Below are 8,473 nucleotides of genomic sequence, written 5' to 3'. Positions count from 1 at the left end.
GCTTTGTAATCTCACTGAATTCTCACCTGGGCCGAGAGCAAATCATTATTTAAAGGGTCTCTGCCCATGGCAGGGTCTCTTCTTTTTCCTGTTGCAGCTTTGTCTCTTTTTGTAATGTAGATGAAGTTGTCTAGGCCCCTGGTCCTAGACCAGTGCTTTCTTATCCTGTATTTTCTTTAATGGGGTGTATGGGGTGCTCAGGGAGGGATAATATCTCTGGTATGGAGGGCTTGTCATGCCCTTCTAGGGCAGCTCTCCAGCCACTGACCCTGACCTGACACCCAGCTCTCACTTGTGGCTCCTAGTAGCTGCTAGCATGTGGCAGCGGCCACACCCCGGGCAACGGCTTCGACAGGCCAGCTAAACCTTGTGAGGGTAGCCATCGGGTCATCGACCCCTGGTGAACCAGGGCTTTGCTCACCCAGCATGTGAAGACTGCTTCGGCGGAACAGGCGGAAGAAACCAACAAGAAGGTTCAACGGCTGAGATGGTGATGCAGCAAGGCACTGTGGAGTGCTTAGGGCGTGATGGAGCACAAAAGACAACGCGGCCATCCAATGCAGCTGAGGAAGTCTCCAGGTGTAACGACTTTTCGTGCCACTGGATCCAGGCTTCCAACACGAGAGAGTGGGACTGTCTCTGTGCATCGACTTTTCCACTTAAATCTTCATGCACAGGTGTCTTTGTGCACAAAAACGCACAAAGTCAATCGTCATCCTCGGTTGGAGAGACAACCAACAACAATTTTCTTTAATCCATAATCTTCAATAAACCTCTAAAAATATAATACTCTTTGCAGAGAGAAACTAATTTCTACCTGCCTTCAGTCTCTCCCCAAATTTTAATCTTCACAGGTATTGGTCCAAGAGTGAAGGGAATGACTTTAAAAGTGAATGTGGGGACAACTAAATGGCTCAGTGGATTGAAAGCTGAACCTAGAAATGGGAGGTTCTAGGTTCAAATCTGACCTTAGACACTTCCTAACTTTGTGACCTGGAGCAAGTCACCTAACCCTAATTAATTAGTCCTTACTGTTCTTCTGTCTTAGAATTGATACTAAGAAAGAAGGTAAAGGGTTTTCTTTTTTAAGAATATAGCAGTGATTAGATTTTTAGGTATATGGATCATTTATTCAAGTCTTATTCTGCTGAAACTAGAGTATATGATAAATTCTTGATTTGGTCTTATTGACAACTTTATCACTCACAAAGTAAAAAAGAAACAATGAGAACTGATATACTGGTCATCATTTTGACAAGAAAGAGGACTATATGGTGATGTGGAAGCAATAGATAAAGAGAAAATTATTTTGTCATCTCATAGTTCATAATAATAAAAAGGAAATACTGGACATAATTATACATGCAAGCTAGGCTTTAGGAAAGCAAATTTATTATTTTATTTTAAATAATATTTTATTTTCCCTTAATTATATGGAAAGGCAATTTTAAAAATATCACCTTTTTTTTAAGTTTGAAACAAATTCCCCTCCTTTCTTCCCTCCTTTCTCCCCTCCCTGAGATGACCAATAATCTGATTATATATATATAGGTATATATATATATATATATGTATATATAAGTATATATATATATACCTATATATATATATACTTATATATACATATATATTTACATGTGTAATAGTGCAAAACATCTAGGAAAGCAAATGAAAAAAATTTTTTCAGAAAAAAATAGATAGTATTCTATGAGAAGCACAGTGATATAATGGTTAGAGAACTGTACTGAAACCCAGGAAGGCTTGGGTTCAAATCCTGTCACTGACACTTTGTTTTTTGTTGTTTTTTTTTGTAGTTTTTAAAACATTATTTTATTTGGTCATTTTCATACATTATTCATTGGAAACACATCATTTTCTTTTCCTCCCCCCTCCCCCCACCACCCCTTCCCTAGCCGATACGCGATTCCTCAGGGTATCACATGTGTCCTTGCTCTGAACCCATTTCCTTGTTGGTATTTGCATTAGGGCACTCATTTAGCATCTCTCCTCCATCATGTCCCCTCAACCTCTGTAGTCAGGCAGTTGCTTTTTCTTGGTGTTTTTACTCCCTCAGTTTGTCCTCTGCTTGAGGATAGTTTTTTTTTTTTCTCGTAGATTGCTGCAGATTGTTCAGGGACATTGTAAAGCCATTACTGGAGAAGTCCATCACCTTCCATTGTACCACAATGTGTCACTGACACTTTGTGAACCTGGGCAAGTCACTAAGTGGTTAACTTTTAGTGTCCTAGACAATTCTCTAAGACTATAAGTGTGGAGAAAATGCTGACCTAAATTAGTAGAGATAATTTCTCAAATGACTGTTTCTCATACCAATGAAATCACAAGTCTAGACCCTATCCTTAGCCCTGAATTCCATAAAGACTCTCCTTAAGAGCATGGTATTTACACTGAAAGCAGTTCTTGTAAAATAGACCTGGAGGAAATGGGTATATGCTTTAGACATGAAGGATAATATCATAAAGAAATTAGAAAAGTAAGGAGAAAATGATACCTTTCAGATGTATGAATAAGAGAAGAGTTCATGATCAAACAAAAGATAGAGAGAATTAGGCAAAATAAAATGGCAAAAAAAATTTGAATTATATCAAACTTAAAAATTTGGGACACAAAAAATCCCTAATAGAGCTAAAATTATAAGGGAAGCAGGTAAAAGGGGAGGGGGAGAAATCATATAGTTAGTTTCCAGATAATGGTTTCTTTGATATACCTCTTTATCTATATCTGATATATGTATATATAATATAAATGTTTGTATGTATAGATAGATAGATATATAATTCAAATGTGCAAGAGCAATTCCTCAAATAATAAATCCTCAAAGGATGCAAATAGGCAATTTTCAGATGAAGAAATCCAAGATTTTAATAACCATGTGAAAAAAATATTCCAAATCACTAATAACTAGAGCAACAAAAAATAAACCAATTCTGAGGTTCTATCTCACTTGTCTTTTGACAAGTTTGACAAAAATGGAAAATGACAAATGCTGGAGGGACACATTAATGACCTATTGATGGAACTGTAAATCAGTCTAGCCATTCTGGAAAGCAATTTGGAACTAACTCAAAAAGTTACTATCCTTCATATCCTTCAATCCAGCCATACTACCAGTAGGTCTAAATCCCAAAAAGATCAAAGAAAGAGAAAAAGGACCCAAGGTACAAAAATATTTAAACCAGCATTTTTTGTAGTGGCAAAGAACTAGAAACTAAAGGGATGCTCATCAATTGGGAACATTTGGGGGTATATAAACATAATGAAGTTCTATTATGACTAAAAAAATTACAAAGGAGATGATTTCAAAGAGACGTGGGAAAAATCTGAATGAACTGATGCTGATCAAAGTGATCAGAATCAAAAGAACAACTAATGTACTAACAATGCAGGAAAGAAAGAAAAGCTCTCTGAAATTTGTAAAGATCTGGTCATCAGAATGACCAACTATACTACCCACCTCCTGTCAGAGAAGTGATTGACTCAGAGTGCAGAATTTTATATTTATTATGAATATAAAATTCTGCACTCTGAGCCAATATATATGCCTATATCTATCCATCCATCCATCCATCCATCCATCTATCTATTTATCTATCTATCTATCTATCTATCTATCTATCTATCTATCTATCTATCTATCTATCTATCCATCCATCCATCTATCATCTATAAGCTCTCCTCTATCTCTTTATTCATCTCTCTCATACACATATGTCTATGTTTACATCCAGACATGCTCACGTGTACATATACACATACATACATGTGAACAAACATATAGCATGTGTTTACAAAGAAGTACACATAATGTGTATACACACATGTTGTGAATCTTAAAATTTCTCAGACTTGTGAATGTTAAAAATTCTCAGACTCTACCTTAGAACATTTGGTTAAGACCATTCCCCATTTTAAACAATGAAGGTACTTGATCAGGAATGTGAGAACTCTAACATTACTCCACTCATACTTAAGCATACTTTAGAGGAAGATAAAGTTGTGAACTCCTTACTGAACAGTGAAAAGTACTTAACCCATACTTAAAGTGAAGCTAAAACCCTTAAGCTAGGTCTATATTTAGATCTAATACAAAAGGGTACTAAGTACCTATGAAGGTCAAATTAATCACTCAAAGGTCAGACAACTTGCAAACTTGCAAGGGGCAAAGAGGTGTGAACTTACTCAGAAGGTTTAGTCTAACCAGAGAAGTTGAGAACTAAAGAATATGTGAATTAAGAATGGTCAGTCCTGTGAAAATGTCTACTGTGATTTGTAGATGTGAGAACTTAGGGGAGGTGACATAGGAGAAAATTCTCTTTAAAAGGAGGTCAGAAGGCCTCTGAGGGGGAGCTTGCCAAAGCTGAATTGAAGAGCTCTGTGGCTGAACTTAGTTGAGCTGAGGAGCTGAACTGTTGGGTCTCTCTGAACACTAGAATCTTGCTTGGGACAAATCTTGTGGTGAGTGGATTAAAGACTGACTGATCTCTCTCTTAAGGCTTAAGCCTAGGCTGGCCTAGGCTGGCCTAGCCCTTTTCTTATTATTTCCTCTTACTCTCTCTCCCTTTCATTGATTCCTTAATTTGTATTAATTAAAATCTCCATAAAAACCCAGCTGACTTGGGTATTTCATATTTGGGAATTTTTCCCATGGCGACAACTTTATTTTTAATATAAAATCAAGACACTGTCTTGAAACCATATTTTTGCAGTCACAGTTTAAGGCAACCACTCTTTTGTCTGTAACAATGTACATATGCACATGTATGTTGCATATGTGTATAAATGCATATTTATAGATATATACCTATGTGTGTATATATGATATTCACATTTATGTCTATAAATAAGTAGTATACCTATACATATAGATGTAAGCATGCATATGGTTAAATATATACCTATATACATATATATAGGTATATATTTTGTATAGATCCCATATTTAAGTATACATCTATAATATATTACATGTTGTATATATGTATACAGATACAAATGAGTGTATATATATGTATTATAATCATATATATTTCTACACATACAAATAAGTATATGTGTATAATTTATCAGATACATACATGTGCCTCTATATACACATATGTATATCTAGCACATCTTATGCATGTATATGCATAAAAACACATATACATATAAATATGTATATAAATATATACAAATTTATATGTGTGTGTGTATAGGAATGTTTTTTGCTTAACTATGTGTATTTCTTAAAAAGGTTCTGGATCTCTTTTTTTCCCCACTGTAGGACTGCGAGGGAAAGAAAATAGACTCTAATTGGAAAAAAAAGTTAAATTACATTTTTAGAAGAATGTATACAAGGAGCAGCTAGGTGGCTCAGTGAATAGAAAGCTAGGCTTAGAGACAGGAGGTCTTGGGTTCAAATATGACCTCAGATACTTCCTAGCTGTGTGACCTTAGGGAAGTCACTTAACCCCTATTGCCTAGCCCTTACTGCTTTTCTGCCTTGGAACTGATAATATTGATTCCAAGATAAAAGGTAAGGATTAAAAACAAAAACCCCAAACCCCATTATATATTCCTTGGAAGCAGAGGCTTTGTTTTTGTGTTCTGTATGTATATATACCTTCAAATCAACCCCCCCCCCCCCACTCAATAAGTCAACTTTTTCTTAAATCCTTACTTTTCTGTCATAGTAAAGACTTTAAGATAGAAGAGCAAGGGCAAGGCAATAAGTGACTTGCCCAAGTCACGTAGCTAGGAAGGATCTCCCAACTCCATGCTGACTTTTTATCCCCTGAGCTACCTAGCTGCCCCAAAGACAACAATTTTTTAAAAGAAACTTAAATAATGTGATCCCAGAATGTGGCATTCCATCCACAGAAGAAAGCTACATTGGGAAGCACCAAGTTTAGGAACTGCCTTGTGAGTAATTGCTTTTCAAGAGTTGCATAGTTCAAAGCCACATAGTTCCTACCCAGTATCCCAATTGGAAAATTGTCAGTGAAGCTTCAGTGGAAGCAAGATTACTTGTTCAGTAGTCCTCAAACTAACTTTACCTTCTGGGGGAAGTTTAAACCATAGGAAAGCACTAAAAGTTTTAGGGAAAATATGTAGGATTTTGTGAAAGTTGCTCTGATAGCAACCTCAAATTCGTTTCTTTCCAGAGAGAGCTGATGGACTTTCTGAATATTTTATGTTTTTTTTCTATAACTGTTTATGGTTTATTTATTGTTTTTAATTCTATAGTTTAACCCATTAATTATTGAGCTACAGGTATCTGGTAAGAAGAAGGTTTTATGGGTCTTTCAGTTCCTTCAGTCTTCTGATGGCAGATTTGACCATGACTATAGAAGTGGCACCATAGATCCATGTACCACCAACTACTATTGTCATACAGGAGTCACAATGCCAGATACCCATGGCTTGTCTCTTCCTTTAGGCCTTCCTGCATAAGGAATAGGTATACTTGATATTCTAGCTAATTACAATTTTTTCACCATTTAAAAACATTTTATTTTATTTTCCTCCAATTACATGTAAAAACAGCTCCTAACATTTTAAAAAGAATTTTGAGTCTCAATTCTTTTACTTCCTTCTTTCCCCCTGACCCCTAGCCCATGCTGAGATATGTAAAGATAATTTTAGGGTTGTGACTTAAAATCTAGATTTAATTGGTCACCAAGGGAAATCTCAAATAAAATACCCAAGTCAGTCTGGAAATTTATGGTAATTTAATTAATATAGTGGGGAGGAATTTAAGGAGAAGGAGGGAAGAGGATATAGGATTTCTCCTTCCTGGCCTGTGCCAGGGGGAGTTTAAAATCCCCACCTCTAGGTCTCTGAAGAAGATTAGAGGCTTCTAAGAGGATAAAGTTGGAAAGTAAAGGAGGAAAACTCAGCCAGAAACTCAACACCGAATCAGACAATAGCTTGTAGCCACACTAAGATGCTAAAGGGCCCAGCATGCTGCCACCAGCTAACTCTCTGCCACCAGAAAGGTACAGGAGAGAGAAAGTGAGCCAATAGATAGACCTTTCTTGTGTCTCCTTCTCTAAATGCCCATTCTTTTTAGTTCTCATCTTCTTTGATTAGATTATATCTTTTGAGTTACTTAGCACTTCTTTGTTAAGTTCACCTTTTGTGAGTTACTTAACCTTTTTGTGATTAATTTAACCTTTATAATTACTTAACACCTTTTTGTATTAAGATCTTAAAATATACTTAACTTAAAGTTCTAGCTTCACTATAAGGTAAGGGTTAAGTACCTTCATTGTTCAATTAGGAGATTACAACTTTATCTTCCCCTAAAGTACGGTCTAGGTAGGGTGGAGTAATTTAAAGTTCCCAAGACATTCATGATTTTGTTAAACTAAGAATCTTCATTGTTACAATCAGGAAATAGCTAAATCCAATCTTCCCAGAGAGTAACCAATCTGATAGAGATTTTGCGTTTGCAATCATATAAAACATTTATCCAAATTAATCCCTTTATTTCCACCATTTTTCTTATGGATGCTCCATAACATGTTCCATATTTACCAACAATTCCAAACTCCTTAGTATTTTTATCTGTTACCAATTGCAAGATCAGCTTAGAGCATTTCTTATATATCTTATGCATTTTTCTATGCTTGATATAGATTTGCTACTTTGAGTATTTATGTGGGGAATGGAGATTGCATTATTTATACATTTAAGGAGTTCTAGACACAAACTATTTCTGAATATACTAGATTTTTCTGTATCAAATGCAGGTGGGAAGGACAAATCCCTTTGGGGAGGGGTGGGTTAGCCTCCAGGATCAGGTCTAGTGTGAGCTCAGAGCTTGGGTTTGGGGTTATAAATACAAAGGAGAGGTTCAGGCTAAGTACTTTCAAGCATTAGGGATATTTGAACTGGAGAATATTAAAAAAAAATAAGGTTAGCAATAGCTGTCTAAATATTTGAAAAGCTGTAAGGTAGACTTATTCTGTTGCTCTAGAGAATTTAGAACCAATGAATAAAATTACACAGATGTATATTTTGGTCTAATATAAAGAATAAGTTTGTGAGGAAGCCTATTTGGCTGTTGAACAGCTCTAATTTTAGAAATAATGCAACATGGAAATGCTTAAGCAATTCCAGGATATCATATGATAGGGAAGAATTCCTAATTTGGGAGAAGGGTTAGACTAGGTGACACATAAGGTTTCCTTCAGTATTGCTGGTGATGTGAAGGAACTCAAGTACCATCTCTAGGAGGTCTGGGTAATTGGAAATCAGTGTCAACAAAGAGAGGCCTGTAGACTTCTACTAGTTGCTTTCAAAGTGCCAAGAAGAAAGCTGTCACCCTTTATGATAATAAATGGGAATTTTATTTTTGAGGGCTACTTTAATATTTGGGCACTTAGGTGGCACAGTGCATAGAGTGCCAGATCTTGAATCAGACTAAGTTCAAATTTGGCTCTCATACATTTATGATCATAGACAAGTC

At 35.9% G+C, this 8,473-nt stretch overlaps 1 pseudogene; it reads right to left on the bottom strand.

The window, feature by feature from the left end:
* Nucleotides 1-6,294: 6,294 nt before the first annotated feature.
* LOC100617047 (60S ribosomal protein L37a-like) lies at nt 6,295-7,621 on the bottom strand (annotated as a pseudogene).
* Nucleotides 7,622-8,473: the final 852 nt, after the last annotated feature.

The sequence above is a fragment of the Monodelphis domestica genome, chromosome 1 (assembly GCF_027887165.1).
Source record: "Monodelphis domestica isolate mMonDom1 chromosome 1, mMonDom1.pri, whole genome shotgun sequence".
Lineage (NCBI taxonomy): Eukaryota > Metazoa > Chordata > Mammalia > Didelphimorphia > Didelphidae > Monodelphis > Monodelphis domestica.
This window is presented reverse-complemented; position numbering and strand designations above follow the sequence as displayed.